The 21,193-nt window shown below is 41.2% G+C and overlaps 1 long non-coding RNA gene across 1 annotated transcript in view; it reads left to right on the top strand.

Annotated features, from left to right (window-relative positions):
* Window positions 1-21,193, top strand: part of LOC143693732 (uncharacterized) — a 55,568-nt gene that overhangs the window by 4,182 nt on the left and 30,193 nt on the right. The window lies entirely within an intron of this gene.

Raw genomic sequence — 21,193 nt, 5'->3', positions numbered from 1 at the left:
TGCAGTGTTGCCCCACAGGCTTGACATAATGAGGAGCACTAAACCCAGGTTTTCTTACCAAAGCAAAAATGCCTCTTGGTACATGTGTACAACTACAATTTTCCCTCTGTATTCCTTTGTGAGAGCCAAGCTATGACTGCAGAATGACAGGTGATGTAGTACCACTGGACTGCTGTCTGTGTGCAGGTGTGAAGCTGTCACTCTGTTTCTGGTGTTGATTTGCACACTGCCATCAGATTACTCCTGTCCCACCATTCCTTTCCATGAAAGCATGAGTGTGCTTCAAGACATATATGGGTACAAAGAGGTGTGTGTGCATGTGTCCCAACCACTGCTCATGTTTTTTAAAGCATCCTTTAAAAGACAGGTCACACTTCCGAAGTAATATTGAAATTTTTTTGTAGTAAGAAGTGGTTAGAAGAATTATTTTGTATAAATGCAGCTTTATTCAGTAATTCACATTACTAAAAGTCCTTACTTCCTTAAGACTCTACCTGTATTTTTGATCTTATAGGAGCAGGTACAAAAGCAAACTGTCATTTTGTTGCATGGCCATTTCCAGTCCTCCAGTCTAATTTTTCTAGACCACTTTGGTCAATTGTTTACAGTGCAAGGCAGGTGAATATGAGTGGATGAAGAAATAGGGGTGGGAGATATCAGCATTCCCTTGTCCCAAGCTCAGCCCTTGACAGGACTTGGGAGGAGCAAGTAAAACTCCAGGAAGAGTGGATCTATGTTAATGGCAGGTACTTTCATTTTCCAGCTCCAAACTGCACACTGTATTGTTATTTTTAAAACCTTGGAAGAGATGAAAGGGGTCAAAATAATCCAAAACCACACAATGTACTGATCTTTTGTTGGAACCCTTAGAAGTTACCCATATGCCGTATAAGTTGAAACTAATTTTAGAGCTAGTCTGTCTTCTTTGAGCTTCCTGACTTGAAAAGTGAAAGATTTTAAGATGTCTTTCATGTCGGAGTGCTCTGAGATCTCATTTACTAATGATTTTAATAAGGGTTTGATCTTCAAGTGAAAAGCTCAGTAGAAGGACAAGTGACTTCAAATAGTAAAGTACAATCTTCTCTCATTTTAGTATTCAGTTATTTTATAGAAATGATCATAACAGCCAGTTCATTCTGCCTTGTCTCTATGGGTATTTGGTTTCAGAGGAGAAGGCTGCAGCCTGACAAGCTGTAGTGTCTGTTTATCATTTGGTTTCTTCACAGGGATTGGATGTGGCAGCATCTTGTTGTCATGACTGTTGCTTGAGCCAGCTAGGAGGTTAAATATTTCATTGTGATGATTTTGATACTTGCATTGATCTCCTGTGGATTCGTAATTAAAGACATCACAAAACAAAACAAAACTCCCCCAAACAATTGTGTGTCTGAATCACTTACATATGTTTCTTGTTCCAAATTATGTATGGCTTTCTTTTTAATATCACTCTTGGCATGACAAAAACTATGCTGGTAACATTGTTGGTACCGTTAGCCTAGAATGTTTTCAATGACACCAGGTTTATTGTGACAGACTGTGAATTACTTGTCAGTTCTTGGGAAGTCAAAGCTTAATTGCTGATCAAATGTTTAAAATATGGCTTGTATTAGCAATGGGCTTTGATATTAATTCTTTCTTTCTTGTGACCATTAGGCAAGAAGCCAAAGAACTGGCAGTGCTGCATCTCTGCTCAGCAGCTGCAGTTTGGAAGTCAGCTCCAGGCTTATATTCTGGACTGAAATTCTCAAGTTTTTCAGATTTTTTTCCTTCCATTTTGGTGGGAATAACTGAAAATAACTTTAGGCCAATCTGAAATAGATTCCCCCCTCCCTCTTTCTATTTTTCCTGGCCAGTTATAGAGCCAACCAATCAGTTATTATGCAGTTCTCTCTATTATGTTGCACATAAATCCATAGTTCCTACCAGATTGTTCTCCGTCACTCCACCTTCTTTCAGTAGTCATGGACAAATGGTCATTGAATCCAAATATTTTTTGTTGCTGTTTCTGCAAAAAAGCAGACTTTTACCTGTGAAACCATAGAAGATGAGAAAGTAAACCAAAATAAAAATTTTTACTGAGTTCAGCTCCAAACATATTGTATTTTTACAGATTAATCTATCCTTCTTTCCTGTTTTTGTGGACATTATCAGCCCATCAATACTGTTTTTCTCTTCTTCTGACTTGCACATGCCTCTCTAGACAATGTGGTGTGCAAACCTATTAACTACACTCCACTGAAGTACTGTTAATCCAATAGGTAGGTCACCATTGGGTCAGGGAAAGAGAAGGAGAAAGAGAGGTTTACTGTGGGAAGAGACACCAGCATTCTCCAGGAGCCCACTGGTGATGTTTTCCACTCCATCAGCACACTGAGGTCAGAACTTTCCCTCTGCAGCTGGGGTGAAAAAATGGATAGCAGTTAATCCAGGATTAATGCTATCAAATTCCCTTTACACGGAGTTATGCACTAAGGTAGATGTTCCCAGGACAGCAGACCAAACAGGTCATTTATCTGTACTAGAACAGCAGTTCAAAGCCTCTTCAGGCAACTTGTTCAGGACCTTTTGCTTACCCCAAAAGCACTATGTGAAACCTTCTTGTTCCTGTGGCTGGTGAAGGAGCCTGACCTGTGGCCTCTGTATCTTCCCACTGCTGTGCTCAGCTTCTCAGCAGATTCCCAGCAGTACTGTCTGAAGGTGTGCACCAAAGCAGGTCCATGCTTCGTGGACAACAGGGTCTTTCTCCAAAGCAAATTCCTTTCTCCTTTTTCTGGCAAGTGTTCCCCTGAACTCATTTCTTTACCTATACTGTCATTGCCTGGACTTTGTCTTCAAGTCAATCTCATCAGTTAATGATCATACCAAGTTTGAAAAGCCCAAGTGCTACAATTCATTATTATTTCTTTTGTTTTCTCTCTGACACTCTCTCCAAGTCCAGATCACAGAATCTTTCTGTGTAGCCACATCTCCTTCTGTAGCTTATTGTCTTGCATCCAAACAACCGGTCCCTGTTTTCAGCTCAGTTGCTTCCTGTTTAACTCCTGTGTTGCTGGAAATAATCATGGAACCAGGGAAAATTAAAAACTGGTAATAGTTTATATAATAATTACAGAACTGGCTTTACAGGTGTTTGTAAAAGGCATTTTATATACGTCTGGTCCACTTCTGCACTGTGTGTGAGCATGTAGCACAGTGTTATCTTCTGGTAACCAAAATCTGTCTCTTTCCTTCTTTCCTGCCCAGCTGTCAGTTGGATACAGACACCACCCCCACCACCCCCCCCCCCAGGTTCCTTTGTGTTCTCTCCAGAAAATCAGAAAAAGCGGGAACATGCCAAACATGGGTGAGTTCTGAGGATATGAAATTGTGCTAGAAACTTCTATGAAGCTTATGTGAACTGTTAAAGGAGAATTTTGCTTTTGCAGTTTCTTTTTCCAGCACCCCAAGTTACCCATAATTAGGGTAACTTTTTACGTGAGTTTTTACTCTTCAGATGTAAAGGCCGTGTCAGACAAATACCAGGTCATTGCTCCAGAGCAGGGGGTTTGGAGTTGCTTGTGCAAGGATCTTGTAAGCATAAAACCACAAACAACAGCTTCTGCTTTGGAAACAGTCCAACCATTTTGCTGAAATAAAAATTAAAGGCAATTTAGGCTAAGGCATCAGGGTTAATTCAAACCAAGTGGTTACAGTCTGGCACAAAAAATAACATGGTAGCAGGAAGCTCTTAGTACCAGGCTTCACCATATGAAAGAAATTGGTTATTCCAGAATGCCTGAAAACGTCCAACAATAGGATGGACAAGGACAGAGAAGCAACAAAGCCCCCACTCTTTTGTGATGGCTTTGCTTCCTGAAGGACAGATCTGTTTCCAACTGTGATGAGTTCAAGTAAACTGCTTTTGTGGTATCCCGCATAATACTATTAGTGGGTGCAAATCAGTCTGGTTGCAGCTGCCCAAATTTTCTTTCCTGTATTCATTGTGGCTGGCACTGGTGACACTCCATGTTAAGGGGAAGACCCAGTGGAGCATAGCATGGAATTGCTTGTTTTCCTCATCTCTTAATTTTCCAGGCTGATAAATGTGGTAGACGAGATGCACACAACAATTACTATTAAGGTTTGCAGCGGGAGCGGCTTAGCAACAGAATTTCCCTGCAACCATGAGGACTCAAATCAGTCATGAAATCCCAAGGCAGCCTCTGCACTGGTCTTTGAGGCAGCAGAGGCCAGCTTGGGGGAATGCTCCTCTCTGGTACTGCTGTGTCCATCCCTCTCCAAATGCAAGTTTACCAGCACAGCTCTCGGCTGTCAGGCCCCCAACCAACTCCTGTGAATCTTGCACCTGCAAGGACATGCCTCAGGACATGTCTTTTTTCTTCCACATCAGACATTTCCTTTTTTCAGACCATCACATTTCTTGCTTCTCTCCAATCTATTGAAACTCTTCATTTCACTTTCCCCTCTTTGTTCTTCTCCATGCCCAGATGCTGCTTACACTTGTTTTGTTGACCTCCAGAGAAAGATGACACAGGACAAAAGGGCCATTAAACTGTGAGATTTGCTGTCAGTATTGTTAACCAGGCTGTGAACTCACCAGGCTTCAGAAGATAATGAAGCACTTTGAATATGATGCTTGGATAACTTGGGGGAGAACAGTTGCTTTATGGAGGCTTTTGACTTTATTTCAGGTAGTTTACTTGGCTCTCAGCTGTTGCTTTTCCATTCCCAGCAACTCCTACCTCTGACTTCATCCTCAGACTTTCCTGTTTCGCCCATGCTGTTTGCTTGCTGGGGACAGGACCTGTTTGTATTAACACCGGTTGGACAAGTTTGGTTTTTTCCAGGACATATGCCAGTTGTGACAGAATTCTTTAACCCCCTGAGTTAAAAATCAAAAGCCCTTCAAAGTTAGTAAACACAGTGGCCTTATCCCACTCCCAGACCCTTCTGCACAATTGCACTTTAGTGAAACAGTCTCTTGTCAGACCAGCCATCCAGCCTGCCCATGTTTCTTTTCCACAAACTTCCCTTGTAGCCTTTTTCCATGCTCAGGGGCACAGCACAACAAGCTCTTGAGACCCTCTCCAGCAGAGCACTCCTGCCCTGCTGAATCCACTCACACCCATGAGCTGGCAGCTGCTCAGAAATTCAAACATCTGCTTTATTGAAAATTTGGAGGTGTTTTCTGGTGAGGAAACAAAAGCTCACTATAGCTGTTCCTTTTGGCTCAGTGACCTTTTTATCCCCTAAGTGCAGTTTTGAACCTCAAGCACCTCCAGCATTTAGGAGAGTGCTAGAAGCCACAAGAAGATGCAGTGTGGGCCCTGAAAACAACAGAAAGACAGATCAGACTGTTCTTAAAAGACTGACCAAAACATCCTAGTGAGCCATGAAAGCACTAATGAGTCACACCCCAGGATGGGCTAAATAGTAATAGAAAAAAGCTGCTTCTCAGTTCCCTGCTGGGACCAAAAAGTTGATTCTTCATTACTGACTTGTTTCTTTTCCCTCTTCAGTGAGTTGCTAGCTGTAATTTATGATTAAATAATTCCTTTGGGAAATTATTCCTCATGGGGAAAGAATTATGAAAAGCCTTCCCCATTCATCAAACCAATGAGAATAGCATTCAGAAAATTCTGATATCATGAGACAGCCTAGCCTTTCCTTCTAATTTTGTTTGGCTGATTATTCTGAAAATGGATGAAATGGCATCCTTGAGTCTTTTCCACTGAACATTAGCAAAAAGAAAGTTGTTTTACTATGAAGAGCAGCTTTCATTTCATGGTGCCCTCTTGTCTTTGGCAAAAAGGGTTCTGCCTCAACTTTTTCAGAAAGCAGCCTTGCATTGTTTATGATAAGCAGTTTACCAGGACATCTCTGTTTAAATGAAATTCTAGCAAAAAATGTCCAGCTTCTGTGACCTGAATTCGGTGCTGGCTATGCCTTATCCAGGCATATGGATGGATATGCCTTAGACAGAGTAAAGGATTGTGATTTTGGAGCAAAATGTACTGAAAGATGAGGTCAAGACAGAGTTCTGGCATCCATAGTCACAGTCTTCTACATTTCAAGAAGTGCTGAGAGGAACTTGTTTGTTCCTAACACTGTTGTGACTGTGTTCGTGGTGGTGTATCTATGTGGAGGGCAAAGTTAAAGCTGGAAGGGTGAGTACTTTTACCAAAGAGCATTTAGAAAAAACATACAACAACAACCATATCCCTGATGGAACTGAAGCTCCTTGGTAGGTAGGAATGTATTTGTGACTTTTGTTGATATGGTCAGCAATTTGTACCTGCAAGATAAATTAGATACCTTCCTCCATCATCCAATATTATGGGAAGCTGTTTTGCTGATCCAATGCAGAGAATGAAAACTTGGCTAACTTCAGGTCCAAGGGACCAGCCTAAGAGTCTGATTAGTGATCCTGCAACTGGCTTATTTTTGTATGGTATTAGGAAAGATGAATGATGGCTGTGTTTGGGCAAATTGTTTCCATAATTTAAGAGAGAGAAAATCAGCTCATTGCTGATCCAGACTTTGTCATAAGCAATTTGAAAGTTTTCTGTGGTTTCAGCTGAAAAGCATTTGGAATCAAGGAGAAAATGCATGTTGATGCACATTGGATTTTGGTGAGCATCTGCTTGAAAAAGCAGTGGTTCATGGTCATCCTGGCCCCATGGAGTCACCTAATAAAACAGTTCACAATTTATTGGCAAGTTTGGGGCAAGTTCAATCATTCTTTTCTAGCTCATTTTTTTTTAAAAAAAACCAAATTACAATATAATTACATGCACAGCAATAGTTCAGTCTAAGAGACTTCTTGAATGCCATTGGGAGACATATCATATCCAAATGCTGCCAATGTTAACTAAAGCTTTAGAAGCCTGAGCCAAATGGAGAGACACAATTTTTCCTTCCTTCCTCCTTCTATTTTTCACTCTTTTCCTCATCACTGCAACTAAAAATAATGTGCCCTGCTTGCCTCATTTGCTAACTAAAACATGTATACCTGCTTGTTAAACTGTAATTTTAGCTTCACTTTGATTGATAGCTTGAGTAGGAAAGGTTTGAATTTTTTGTCTTGTACAGACACATTCAAATTGCATGGCAAGGCTGTTAAATGCTTTGCTTTTGTAGTCATCAGGCAGACTGGAGCTTCCCCAGCGACTGGAAAAAGTTTAAATTAATTTAATGAATTTGGGGTTCATTCTCTTTTTTCCTAGTTTTTTAGTTAGGGCTTTAATAAAGCTGTGGCTGTTTTGGAATGGGGAGTGCATACCTTCTGAGTGAAGCGTAGCCAGGGCTGCAGCTGCAGCTTTCTGCCTGTATGTGCTGCTCAGTGGGCTTGTGGGAGCTGATGGAGCAGACTGCTGGGACTGCCAGGTGGGACAGCTCCACTGTTGTTGCTGGCCTGGGCCCAGTTTAATACCTTGGAGCTGAATGGGGGAGAGATGTTGAAGAGGTGTTACTAGAAAAACGTTGCTTTAAAATGGGAGCCCTGAAAACCAATGATTATGTTAATGTTTCTTCTAATTGTACACTCTGGAGCATCATGTTAATACCCAAGGAGGCAGAGACTTTCTATTTGTAATGGCTTCCTGCCCACTTGTAGCCAGTGGGTCAAGTGCTTTGCCTGTCTGCCAGTCCATAAAGGGTCTGGATGCTTGGCCAGCCATGCACCTACTGTCTGCTCTGCGCTGGTGTACCAGGCACTGAAAGGACTTTTGTGACTTCTAATGAGGTACTAATAGTGCTGTGACAGATGGTGGTTTTTCTTTGGTAGAAGTGGCAGGAACTGGTTTTTGAGCTAGAGTTGCCTTGAGTGCAGTTCAGCCTGGACAGGGGTGGGGAACTATTTAGGTTCCTTTCTAAGGAGACTAGAAAACAGCAGAAAGGGATAAAAGGCAATAGCCAAGTGGTCCAGAGTGAGTCTGAAGCCTGTATTTACTTACTGCTGTTTCTGAATCACTGATGCAGAGCAGCACTGGCAGGACAAAAATGGCTTTACCGGGTCAGGGTAATGGCCTGTAGGTGACTGTGGCTAGTACTGAATGCTTCAAGGTGCATCTACAGACATCCTTTCAGCAGAGGCTCATACCTCAGCATCTGGACCATCCAGCAAACAATGGATCTGCCATCCATCAGTGTAATTCATTTCAGGAACACAGTGTAAACTTCTCACCACCACAACATTTTGTGGACAATGAGGATTAGAACTAATCCCATTTCATTAGTCAGATACAGGAATGAGCTGTGTATTTTTATAGTTGATTGTATGAAAAATTTTCTTTGGCTTTTTATTAGACTTGCAGACAGAAACTGTTACCAGACACTCAGTGTTTGTTTTACCAGAGGGATGTTTTTTTAAAAATCAGCTTCTCCATTAGAGACAAACTTCTACTCAGTCCTGCTGTTGAAAAATATCAATCCACTTGAGATAAAATTAGCTAGGATATTGTTAGCAATGTGGATAGTAATGTCTTCAGATCTTAAAGCCTGATTTGGAACAGAATATCTGTCCAAGCCTCATACTGTGAAAAACAGTTTTTAAAATTAAAAAAAGGTCTGAATGACTTTCACTGGACTGATACAGTTGAGCATCTCTCTGTTAGAAAGCCTAATTTGTTGCATCCTTTTTTGTATTTGGTTGGGCTTTGTCCTTTTTGGGTATGCTTTTTTTTTTGTCTTTCAGTACATTTTCATCCTCTCCAGCTGAACAGCTGATGTCTCCTTGAGTGTATCTTTAAATGCAACAATCATGCAAGAAATCCTGGTTATAAGTGGGTGAAATCACAAGTCAGTTCATTTCCCTGCCCCCACTTCTTTGTAATCAGAAGATAAAGTCACTCCAGAAAATGCAGAGGAGGCTCTGCTATCCATGGCATGTCGTGCCTACAGTTAGCACACATTTTAAATCACAGTTCTGGAGTTTATTTATACAGCTAAATGTCATATGTTTAAAAATAATGAGTTTATTCAGAAAGAAAAATTCTCCTCTGAGTGATTAATTAATGGAGGGAGACTCATTCCCAGAGTAACAGCCAGCTAGAATTATTCCAGGCCTTCTCTTGAAGTCAATTACCTGTTGGAAAATCTGTTCAATCCACCAAGTTGGTCCAAGTTCAACAGCTTGAAATAATGAATGGGATATAGAAAGAAGCAGTAAATTTTTCCTAATTGCTTGTGCATCTCACTAACATGTCAGTCACACTCAAGGACAACAAACTGTTTTGGGAGTTTAAAGATAAAAATAATAGGGTTTAGACAAATAGTGGCATAGATGTTTTTCACAGTGAAACAGGTTTTTCCTAATGTGTATGAGCCTTCCTAAAAAAACATGTGACAGTGATGTTTTTAAAACATGTGGGACTTAACACTCAGTATGATATTTGTTGATTCTTCAGCATCTTGCCTATACTGAATTTAACACAAAAGAAAATGGTTATGCCATAGAACACTATCATAAAATTGCAATTGCTGCTCTTCGGAATCCTCACCTCAGCTTGCAGGCAGCTGTGAAGCAGTCAGGCTCACCTGGATGCTCTGGTCTCCTAAGAAAGCTTCTTTATTGGTTTTTTCCTGATCTTTCAGCTAATACATTTTTCTGGATCCCAAATAAGCAGGATCAGATGAACTATAGCTACAGTGAACTGCTATGCTGGATGGTGGCTACAGCTCAATATCCCTCCCAATTAGGTTTGCTCTTTGGCCCCAGCTCTCAGAGTTTCATAATGGAGTAATGGAGATATAAAAAAATATTTCACAGTGAAACTTGGCAAAGTGGCAGCCAAGAAATTATTTTCCCTAGTAATTTTAAAAGCATCAACACAGTCAGTGTTAAGATATTCTAAGAAACGGAGGATGGGGGAAATAACTGCATTTTAAAAGCTTCATGTCTCATGTTGATGTTCATGGGGAGATGACATTTGTCTTTTGTTCATAAAAAGATCTGATATCTAATAATTTCAAAATATTAATGGCATACTACATAAGCAGCAAATGAATATATTGACTAAAGCTGGGACTGATCTTTTCCAGTGGATTCCTAAGATGTCTAGTAAAAAGAAGAAATCTAATTGAAGGAATTTATGCAGTTGATAGGCCAGAAGAGCTCTGGTGGAGATGCTCTTGTCTCTGAAGTAATAAAATGCATTTGTAAAACTTTCTAAGTACAAACTTACACAATGAACTCTCCTGATTTTTAGGGTAAACACACAGGTTTGGGGCTTGTTTTGGTTTTTGGGGGTTTATTTTTTGGGGGGGAGGTTGTTTGGATATGTTTGAGGGTGGTTTTTATTTGGTTTTTTTTTTTCATTGTAAGTACTGAATTTCTGACAGAAACTAGAAGGGTTCACCCAGGAAATTCAAAGCTATCTATGACCATGAGCTATCAGCTCATGTCTGTCAGATGTATTGTACTGACATTGTACTGTCAGATCATTCGAAAAATATTTTCAATATTAATTTGGGGCAAAGAGACAAGTTAGGTTTTCTAGTTTTCCTTTGGAGGAGAGAAGTCCATAGTGCTCTTGCACCCAGTTAAAATCTCTTTACTTGAGATCATGTGTGTGCCCAGGGAAAATGAGGTGAAAAGACACCAAAGAAGGGATGGCAGCTGAGAAGCAGCTGTTGGTTTGGAAAAGCATCAGGTTGGAGCCAGTGGGGCCTGGGCAGGTGGTGAGGTAACACAGGGAAGAGGCAGATGCTGTGGGAGGTTCATATGTTTTATATATATATATATATATATATATATATATATATATATATGTATCTTCAGACAACTAAAGTTCTCTCTTCTTCTAGGGAATGTACAGAATATTTTCCTTCTCTTCTGTGAACATACTCCTACTTCATGCTTTTCCTAAGATAAAAATCAATCCCTGTATGACAAAGAAGTTTGTTTTGAGATATTTTTAACTTGTGGTAAAAAAATAAACTGGTGCCATTTTTTGTTTTCTGTCTGTGCCTGTAAAATTAGAAGAACCCTATCGATTCACACAGCAGTGATGCATTTGTATTCTGAGGAGGGTGAAACACAGTCACACATTCAAAGGAAAACATATTTAATGAATCCACTTATATTAATTTGCCACCAATCGAGATTCTTTGTAACAAAATGGATCATTGCTCACATGAAGGCGATGACTAAACCCAGCAAAATACATGTTCTATGCAATAAGCACCAAGGGAGACAATGCTGTGCAGGTTTCTGTGATTTATGATGCTCTCTTCTATCGTCTTCTACGCTTATACCTGATAAGAAAGGAAAATTCCAAGAGATGGCAACAACCTCCTTCTTTTTCAGTTGCCCAGTTTTTTGGTATTTTTCAAAAGATGATTTCTCAGGCAGATATTAGTTTTCATTCATATCATTCTTACAATATGTGAGAAATATTTAGTGAAGACCATCAATGAAAAGAAAAAGGACTACAGAACACTCTTGAATATGCAACTAATTATTTTTGACTGCTTTTCCAAAAGGACTGTGCTTTAAATAATAGCCTGCTTTTGTAGAGCATCTCAGATGCAGACTTCAAAACGTGGTAGGCAAATTGTCTCAACATGTCTGTGGGCTAGGTAAGTACTATTAAACCCTTTTTACAGATGGAGAAAGCTGAACATCAGAGAGCCAAGAATATTGCTTTCCAGCTTTGGTGTTACAAAAGGACTGTCAGAGCAGAGAGTATTGTGTTAAATTCCACCCACTAGGTCCAATTTAGCCTTTTGCCTTTCCAGCAGAGGAGTCTGTTACAACTCCATCTTTTCAAGTCACGGGTTATAAGGCAGGGATGGGTTGTTCTTTTCTGACACATACAACGTGGATCTGAAGTTAACTGAAAGCTTCTGAGTTAAAGGTTTCATAAATATGTCAGAATGCATGTAGTCCCTCCTGAAGTTACTCAGCTTGAGACTGTACAACACACCACCATGTTGCTTGTGTTCACAGTGTGAATATATGACCCTCCAATGTTAGTAGTTAGTGTTTTTTAGTAGTTAGTGTAGTAGTTAGTGTTTTTTATATATCACAGGCAACCTGGGCATGGATTACTGGGTGCATCTACTTACTTCATGTGGTTTCTCCAACAGATACTAAAAAAAAAGGCCAGAGACTAACAATAAAGTTAAGTTCATGGTGGAAGGAGAAACCTAAAAGCACAGGAGTCTGTGAAGGCTAAAAGTCTAAAAGCAATTTTCAGTCCTCAGAATAAGTGTTTTTTCTACATGGAAGAGGATATATTTTGAGGTAGACTTGCTTAGTGGGATGGAGATATACATTGATTAACACTTCTTTGATTCTCTCTTGCTGAAAAATGAAAAAAACTTGTTGTTCTGGACACCTTAGGCTCCAGTTAGGATGCATGCAAATGGATTTACCCTGGAGTGGGATGTCTGCCACAAAGGCTATCTACAGCTTCAAGTTGCATTGTGTGTAAATCCAGCCAGACTGCAAGGCCTCTCCCTCTCTTCTGTCCCACAGGTATGTTGGGTGCTCTGTTAATGCCTATCAGGATAAAACCAGCCTGTTTTTCACAGTATTTATGAGAGTATCCATGTGACCTGGGAGTTGCAGACTTGCTCACCAGTGGCAGCAGCCATTGATAAGAGGAGCCTGGAGGCTGCCCTGGCACGGAGAGGGTCGAGCCTTTCTGTTTGGCAGAAGCAGCTTTGAAACAAGAGCTGACAGAGGTGCTGCCAGTGCACTGGCAAAGGGCAGGAGCAGGGAGCTGCCTGTGCAAGGCACTGGATCGTGCTGTTGTTTGCAGCTTGGTGCTGCCTCCAGGGTGCTGCCAGGTACCCTAAAGCGGCAGAGCTGGTGGGAAACACCCCTGGCCTTTGCAACAAGCATTTGCAGTGGTGATATTTAATCTCACCTGAGCAGAAAACAGTGCTTTCTCAGGCTTGTCTGGAGCCATGGAAAAAAATTCCTGTAGGACCTCAGCCCTTTCCTGGGCTTTGTACACAAAGGTTTGCCTTTGCCCTGCCCATGCTAACACAAACCACACCACACGTCAAGTTTATTCATGTAATAATTGTTCCACATACAGCCAGCCCAGGGATAAGGTGCTTACCATGCTGTGGGATGCTACCCAGTGCTGTGCATGGTTTGGGTTAGCTGTAAGGATGTGAGGAGGGTGGTTTAGACCTAACAAATTGGAAGCAGAGAGTAGGTTGTGTGACAGGGAAAAGGACTGGAAATGTCAGTGCTTCTTTCAGAGCCTGTGAGACCCAGTCTTAGAGCTGGCAGAAAAGGGAAAGATCCCAGCAGGTTTTACAAAGAGCTTATGCTTCAGAGTTCAGAGCTTTTCAAAAAGCTGAGTAAGGCAGGTGACAACAGTGCAGTTTTCTGAAGGAATCTGATTTTGAAAATATTTGAAAATCTCATTGGTTGTCTTTTTGGTGTACTTTTGGACATCCACAATCTCCCACTGAGAAGTATTGTGAAGTTTGCTTAGCCCAGAGGAGGTGCATGCAGAGGAGAATGCAGAGTTGGCCACAGGAGAGCTCACAGTGGGGTATATCCTTCTTCTGGCTGATGGGGTGGGTGATGGGACCTTCTAACCCTGGCCCATGAGGTTTTGTGACCTTTAGCATGCCTCATCCAAAAGAAAAGGTGGGATGAAAACTTAAACATTGCTAAGGATACAGAGAGTAGTAAAAACATTGCCTGGTACAGGGATAGACGAAGGTGAAAAGAGCTGTCCTGTGTATTCTGTATATCCAAAATTTTTGAGGTAAAACTAAAAAATAAACAGAAAAAGTGGAAGTAGTCCCCAGAGTTGCCAAGAGAAAGAAACAATATATTTGTTCATATATTCTGTGAATTGGTCTCCCTACTTTCACAATAGTACCACAGCCCATGTGCAGCTGTGGGAAAGAAAGAGTTGAAAAGGATGAGAATGTCTTTAAACACCTTCAACAATTATACTGCAGTGAGGGGTAAAATGAAGGGAAAAGGTCCCCTTCGTTCCCTCATCTATTTTTTTTTTTTTCATTCCTCATTTAACATAAACAAATGAAAGGTTGGGAATAGTTTCTCTCTGGAGTTAGGTTTTATTTTCATGATAGTTAGTAGATCTTAGTCCTTGTATAGAATTGGTTATACTAATAATTATTGTCTTCCTCGCACTTCACTCTTCATTTGAACAGAAGAATGAAGTGTGGGCAACAGGACATGGTAGTTTTGAGTGTCTATTTCCCAATATTGGATCCCTAAAAAAGGAAGCTCAACATGTTGCAAGGTAGTGGGAGCAGTGGCATTGTCTTCAGGGCTCACTGAAGAAGCTCTTAAGGAGGCAAAGAAAGAGAAGTTGATTTTGAGTTTTTTGTCTCTTTCATTACTTGTTTAGGTCTCTCTAACAATTTTTGGGACCTGTGTAGTTCCATCCAAAGTATGGTAATACAAAAGCACTAAAAATACAAAGATGAGCCATGAGCTCATTAATTCTGCCAGGAGAAAATAAAAGAATTAGCAAAGTCTGTGATGGGCAGAGACAGCCAAACCAAATGCCACTTCTGTGAAGATAAATGTGCTGCAAACACCAAGAGCCTACAATATTATGACCTTTAAAAAACATATGTTTCATAAATGGAAAAATGAACTGAAGAAGCTGCTGGTGAAGCTATTGAGAAGCTGGACTGTTCTTTTGTATACTACCATTACACAGGGTTTGCCAGCTGAGCCAGGAGGAAGAGCTCACAGGGCCTCCATGATTTCCTTTTCATACAAACCTGCACCAAAGCTGGTAGCCATGGGGAATGCCTACTGTAGGACATGATTTTTTGGTGCTCGTCAAAAATTTTTTTACAGTATTACAATTGCCTTTGATGCCAGCCTCGACCATCAGCAGTGGGTCCAGTCACAGCATTGATATTTGCCACTGCAAGGTATGGAACTGTGTGGAAAAGCCAACCAGGCAAACAGAGCTGTGCTGGTGGAAAATGGGCAGAAGGAGAGGAGAGCAGCCATCAGCCTTTGAGGTGAAGGGTGTTGTTTTAAGCAGGTGCATCTTGCCAAAGCTGGGGGTGAGAGCAATGGGACAAAGCGCAAGTGGCAGGTTCTGGGCTAGTGGGAAATGAGCAGTGTGGCACCATGCAATACTGAGTGTGTGCATTCACCAGGCCTGCCTGCAGGGCCTAGGGCTTTTCATGCAGGAGCAGGGATCAGGAATACAGCAGCTGCAATGCTGCTCTGACAGGCCATGATAAATTCCAGCTTTGTTAGTGTGTGTGGCAAGTTACCAGGAGCTCTGCGAATTCCTGTGCTTGGAGAACCTCGCACTGGGAAGAAAATATGAGCTGTGAAGTAATAATGATAATAACAGGATTCAATGAGGCAGATGTAATCCACATTTCTTCAGCTGATCCTGGCTTGCAGCACCAACTCTACTTGACAAAATTGTATTCACAGGGATCATTTCAGAAGTTGGTTTCAGCAGCTGAGCTATGCTGTGGCTCAGGTTAGTCTAGAGCTGAAATATAGCAATTTTTTTCTTGGAAGTCATATTCACAGAGTACTTAAGTGAGGCAAGTACCTTGAAACATTGTCCACAAGAATTAGTAGTCTGAGGAGAGGTTTCCCTCTTATTTTTAACACTGCTAAGTTAATTTTTGCTCTTTTAGCTTATCATCAAAAAGCCTTGGTAGTGCTGAGCTTCATGCAAATATGTATTTGTAGCAAGCACATAAGAGCCTGAGAATAGCGAATATTGACTCTCTTCTTTGTCAACAGAAAAGGAAGTGCAAAAACTGGCTGTGGGCAGATCAAATTTCATTTTCAAAATCAACATTTGATGTATTCTTTCTGCTTTCAGCACGACTTGATATGTAGGTGCTAAGAGACTGGAATCCCTCCTGCTGCAGTTTGCCTCTGTGTGAGACATTGGTGACATGTCAGATTCTCTGGGGTGCTCAGGATCCTGACAGGCACCACACACATTTCTTCTTCTGACCCACAATGCTATCTCTCCAGCTATCTCCTGCAATTCAGGAGAGAGACACCCTCCTGTAGCCTTTGCATACCCTGGAAACACCCTGCAGGGCTTGGGCTCTCCCCAAGGTGAGCTTTCACATCTAGAGTTTTCAGGTCCACTACACTTCACTATCCTTTCTGGACAAGAAATGTCAGCTATCTGTGGTGAAAATCACTGTTATTTCAGTTAGACTAAAGTACAGCATAAGCAGAAGTAGTTATTTACAGCATGCAGAGTAGGAAAATCAGCCACAGTTATTTGTGTGAGTCTTAAATGGAAAAAAACAGCGCACATGCTTGTACCTTTGAGAATTCATCTTGTTGTGCCACCTGGCTGATGTTCTCCTGACTCATCCTTTGCTGGGGGCTTTGCTTTCCTTCCTTAAATGTGGCCACAGGTCACCACAAAGAGCAATGTTACCCTCTTTCTGTGCTTATTCATGGAATCTATCCCCCTTCTCTCTCCTCCTCTCTTGTGGCCTTGGACATGCTGTGGGGTCATGTACTGGTGGGGGCTAGACCACCCATCCACGTTAAGACTTATCTTAATTTTTGTTGTTTTGAGTTTATCTTTCACAGGATCACTTCTTTTACCCTGTGGACTGTGAAGCTGTAGAACACTTGGGGCAATACCAGCAAAGGGGCAGGTGAAGGGTAGGAATGAGAGGTGTCTGCTGGGCTGGGCTCGGCTAGGCTGGGGTGGTTTAAGGTCGCTGTGAAATTGTGGCCTCACTGTGTTTCTGCCTGAAGCATCTCCATGTTTGAAGCCAAATATTTGGTGTCAATCTCTCAGCAGAGATATTTGATACAGTTGTCTAAATGAGTTAGATGTGTGTAATCCCTGACTGGCTCTTGATGGAGAAAGGATGTGACGGTGATTAGCCACTTTGGGACAGCTTTCATTTGGAGAAAGGTGGATCTGATGTGATAGTTGGAAATCTCAGAGGTGTGGGAGCCATCCACCAGGCAAAGTTCAAATGAAATATGGGGCTTGAACTCTTTCCTTAACTTCAGAGACCTTCCCCTCCAAATAAATCTGAAGCCCACTGGCAGCTGCTATACATAAAAGTTTGCGGTTATACTCCTGTCTGCTGGGCAGTAGATGTACAAACATGGGCATCAAATCCCTGCAAGATACAAGCTATACTTCTCCAGGTATTATTGAATTGTCAGTCACTGACCAGCACACCTTTGTTCACTTTGTTTTCCTACTGGACAAAAGCACTGTGTTGGTTTTTACTATGTAATTGTAAAAGATCAAGGCAGGTTGTTTTTCTACATCTTTTTAAAGGTAGCTGAAGCCACATGGGTTCCTAAAACTTGTTCTGGGGAAAATCTGGTAAATTCTGGAAAATCTGGTTTAGTTTTTTGCCATCTAGACAGTACCCACCAACATCATAGTCAAGATTTGCCAGTGAAGCCTAGGAAACTGGATGTGGAACACAGTTTTTCTTTTCTAATGTGAAAATATGGGTACTTTGAACCTGAGAGACAAAAATAAATTAGGAGTAATGTGAAGATTCCAATTTCCTCTAATTTCACTTAAAGTAGTTGACCACATTAATGTTTGGTTAGAAAGAGAGTTGTCCTGGCATTTTGTTTCAAATGTGTTGGATTCACAGAGACCAGAGGAAAGATTTGGGGAGAAGTTTTGCAGGAATCATAGTCACCAGGAAGCTTGTTCAGGTTGACAACAAATTAGCAGACACTAATGGGTCTGCTGTGTTTCCCCAAAGCAGACAGGCTGGGCAGCCAGTGGGGTGAGGGCTGTATATAAGGCAGTGCAATTCCAAGGTATAAAGTAGGAATGACCTCTCAACAACTGCATTTGTAGGCACAGGGAGAAAATATGTCTCAGTCACATGTGTGTTGTTGGGGCTTTGAAAAATAAAAATGAACACCCAGAGCATGTGAAATGGAAGAAAAGGTTTCAAGAGAACCAATTTCACCTGGAAATGTATTGCCTGGCAACCCAAGACTCAAGTCAGTTCAAGTGTCATAAGGATGCTGCTGTATGAAAGAAATGCTAAAAAGAAAAACAGGAAAGTCACAGGAAATTTAATAAAAATTGTGGTGAAACCATATTGCTGTAACATAAAAAACTGAGACTTGAGTATTGGAAAAAAGTCCCTATTTTTTTTTCTTTCTTTGCAAAGGTTCAGCTAATGAGTGACTCAGCCTTATATAAGAAAAGTCTGGCTGGGGCATAATAAATGTGAGTCACTACAACAAATTTTCATTTTCCTTGGGATTCTTCCTTACAGGATCCTGGTATTGGGAAAAGGAAAGAGATAGGGAAAAACTTGCATCAATATTCATATAGCTATGAATACAGATGAGATTATGCAACTGCAAGGGAATTACATTTGTCTCCCTTTGCATAAATGGGTGGTAAGAATACTTACAAGGCAGTTTTCACAGAAGAAGTAAAGTGTAAGACTATGGTAAAAAAAGACCAGAAACACTATAGACATGAGATTTGAAGGTAGGAGAACTAGACAGGGAGTTTCATTGCTTCAGCCTTTTGGAAAAGGATTGACTCTGCAGCTGTTCAGTGTATGATGCACACAGAGATCAGGCATTTTGGGGATGTTATTCCCCAGGTGAGCAGATGTTTGCTGAGTAACCTTTGCATACTGCTGGAATAGCCACCTGTGCCTGAAAGCTGGGTAGTAAAATGAATGCTCCCAATCCAGGCATATCTTACAAGGCCAGGACAGACATTGAATTTATATTGCTTTTGAGGCTTGTTTATCTATCTGAAAGGTTTGTTAGATGACAGCCTCCTTGATTTTTTTTTTTTTTTTGTTCTAGTGCTCTCTCAGATTTCCTTTCCAGTCCCTACATTTAGGATTTGAAATGCCTCTTTATGCTGGAAGATAATTTTAAAGAATGGATTGGGCTACAGCTGAGCCATTGTCTGAAGTTTATAGTTAAAAAAACCAAAACCAAAACCCAGCCCAAGAAGCAAAAAAAGAAGGGTAAATTTAGGGTCTGTCCTAACGGTCCAGCCAACACGAACCTGTTAGCCTTGAGGTGATTCCCATTTATTTTAATGTGAAATATATTTAATAAATTAATAGATGTTACTTGTATGTCTCAAAGTTGATGCCGAGTTTGACTTGTTTTCTACTGAAAATCACAGTCTCCTAGGGCCAAGTAGCTGGTGCTGTTGTCCTTTCCTGCCTCACATATTAAATATGATAGTCTCATTCTTCCAGGAGAGTTGACCACACCCATAATGAGCACTTCTCAGAATCAGCCCTGCTGGGACTCTGCATAAGTCACCTCAAATTAAAATTCCTTGTCAGAAAACAACTCTGGAAAGGTAACATCAAGTCCATCCATTAGGAAGATAAATGCCTGGCAGCAAAATTAGTGATTAGAGTCCAGCAGTCGACTGGAAAGTACAGTTCACTGGATCCTGGTGCATACTTGCTCTTAATTTTCACTTGCTTTCTAACTCTGAAGAGCAAATGAAAATGTAACTGGTAAAACAAAGTTCCTAGAGAGAAACTTAAATTCCAGATGGCTGATGCCACCCAGGCACCAGCTGTGAGGAGGTAATAAACTTTGCTTTTAAAAAGAAATAGGCAGTGCCAAGCTGCTATTTCTGCAGTTGGGGCTTTTTTGTCCGCTGAACTCAGTTGGTTTTAAGGGCCACACACATCCAGGGACTGCACAGTCCCTGTATGAGTATCCTCATCCCTATTGCCATCAGACTATGTAGCATGTACTGAAATAAATGTTATTTTGGTAGGAGTGAAACTTTTGTCAAGCAATGACAAGGAGTAGCTGCAAGTCATTTGGGCACTGGATACATTTTCCCTGATGGCAAGAGCTCACAACACTTCAAGAGAATCCACAGCAGTCTCTGCAAGGTGAGAGACTGTCTTACCCAAGTTTTGCCTCATTTTAAAAAACTGCTATTGTTGCCTTTTTTTATATTGACAAACTGTATCAACCATGATGTGTATAGGGACATCCAGTCCTTCAGATATTAGTTGATAGAGGAAAGAAGCAGGGAAGGGGAGGACTGGGGAGCAGGCAGGAGCTGTTTTTGAAGAAGCATCTGGCTGTGTCCTGAGGAGGTACATGGGGAGGCAGGGAGGAAAAATGAGCTTTGTTAACTGTGGCACAGGGGAGAGGAGGCAGCAGAAACTGAGAGCACAGCATAGAGGCTGAATGAATGGCTGCAATTTCAACACATAGATTTTTCAAAGGCAGACTAACTCAGGAGCAGCACTTTCTTTCTGGACATAAGGCATCAGAAAGAGCCAGGCATTCAGGTTCCTCTCAGCTAATAAGTGGTTTGGGATAGCCTTTAGACAGACATAATGGTCTGTTCCTGACACTACTGGACTAGAAGGGGCTGTGTTTTGATTCTGGACCTCCTGTGTTTTGGACCTGCACATCCAGGTGTGCAGACTGAGTCCCACTCCTGGTGCCAGCTGTACACCACTGTGCCAAGGCTGTTGCATCCTAAGTGCTGTGTGCAAGGGCCTGGTGAAACAGGTGGTGATGTAAGAGGTGAGTGCAACAGCTAAGCACATGTGCTCCTGTGCAATTACATGTGAACTGGTCTCTCCCTTGTGCCTAGCACAGCTCAGCAGTAGGAAACCAGGTCTCTCTAAATTCCTAGATTTGCTAATATTAGCTTGTACCAGACTATTCACATTAGAAAGGTATTGAAGGCATAGGGCAGACTCTGAAAAGAGAGAAGATGGAAATGAGATTGTGAGGTTCCTATTCTGCTGCTGCTTTTGTTGTCACAGAAAGACAAACTAGCTACTGCTTGAAAGGACAGATTTCTGCTCCCCTGACCAGGTCATACAGAGCCTGAAAAGAAGTGAGATTTTGAAGAATTATGCATCATGTAGAGTAGAACTTGCCCTGTGTTCTTTAAAAAAAAAGTTTTCTTTCTTGTTCCCTAAAAGAAATAATTCCAGTGTTTTTGACAGAAAACTGCCTCTCTGTTTTGACTCTCTAATGTGAAGCATAGATATTTGTGCCCCCTGCTCTGCATCCATTTGCTGGGGTGTTTTTGGAGAAAAGTTTTTAACTTTCGTTTGTCATTTGTAAGTCTAAACCTATTCATTTAATTGCAATTAAATGTTTCAGACTGACCTGAAATAATGTCTAGTTTTCCTTTTTGCATTGTTTAGAAAGAATATTTTTCATTTAGCTCACCTTTGCCTTTGGTTGGAAACTTAAAGCTAT

Source organism: Agelaius phoeniceus, chromosome 3, assembly GCF_051311805.1.
Source record: "Agelaius phoeniceus isolate bAgePho1 chromosome 3, bAgePho1.hap1, whole genome shotgun sequence".
Taxonomy (NCBI): domain Eukaryota; kingdom Metazoa; phylum Chordata; class Aves; order Passeriformes; family Icteridae; genus Agelaius; species Agelaius phoeniceus.
This window is presented reverse-complemented; position numbering and strand designations above follow the sequence as displayed.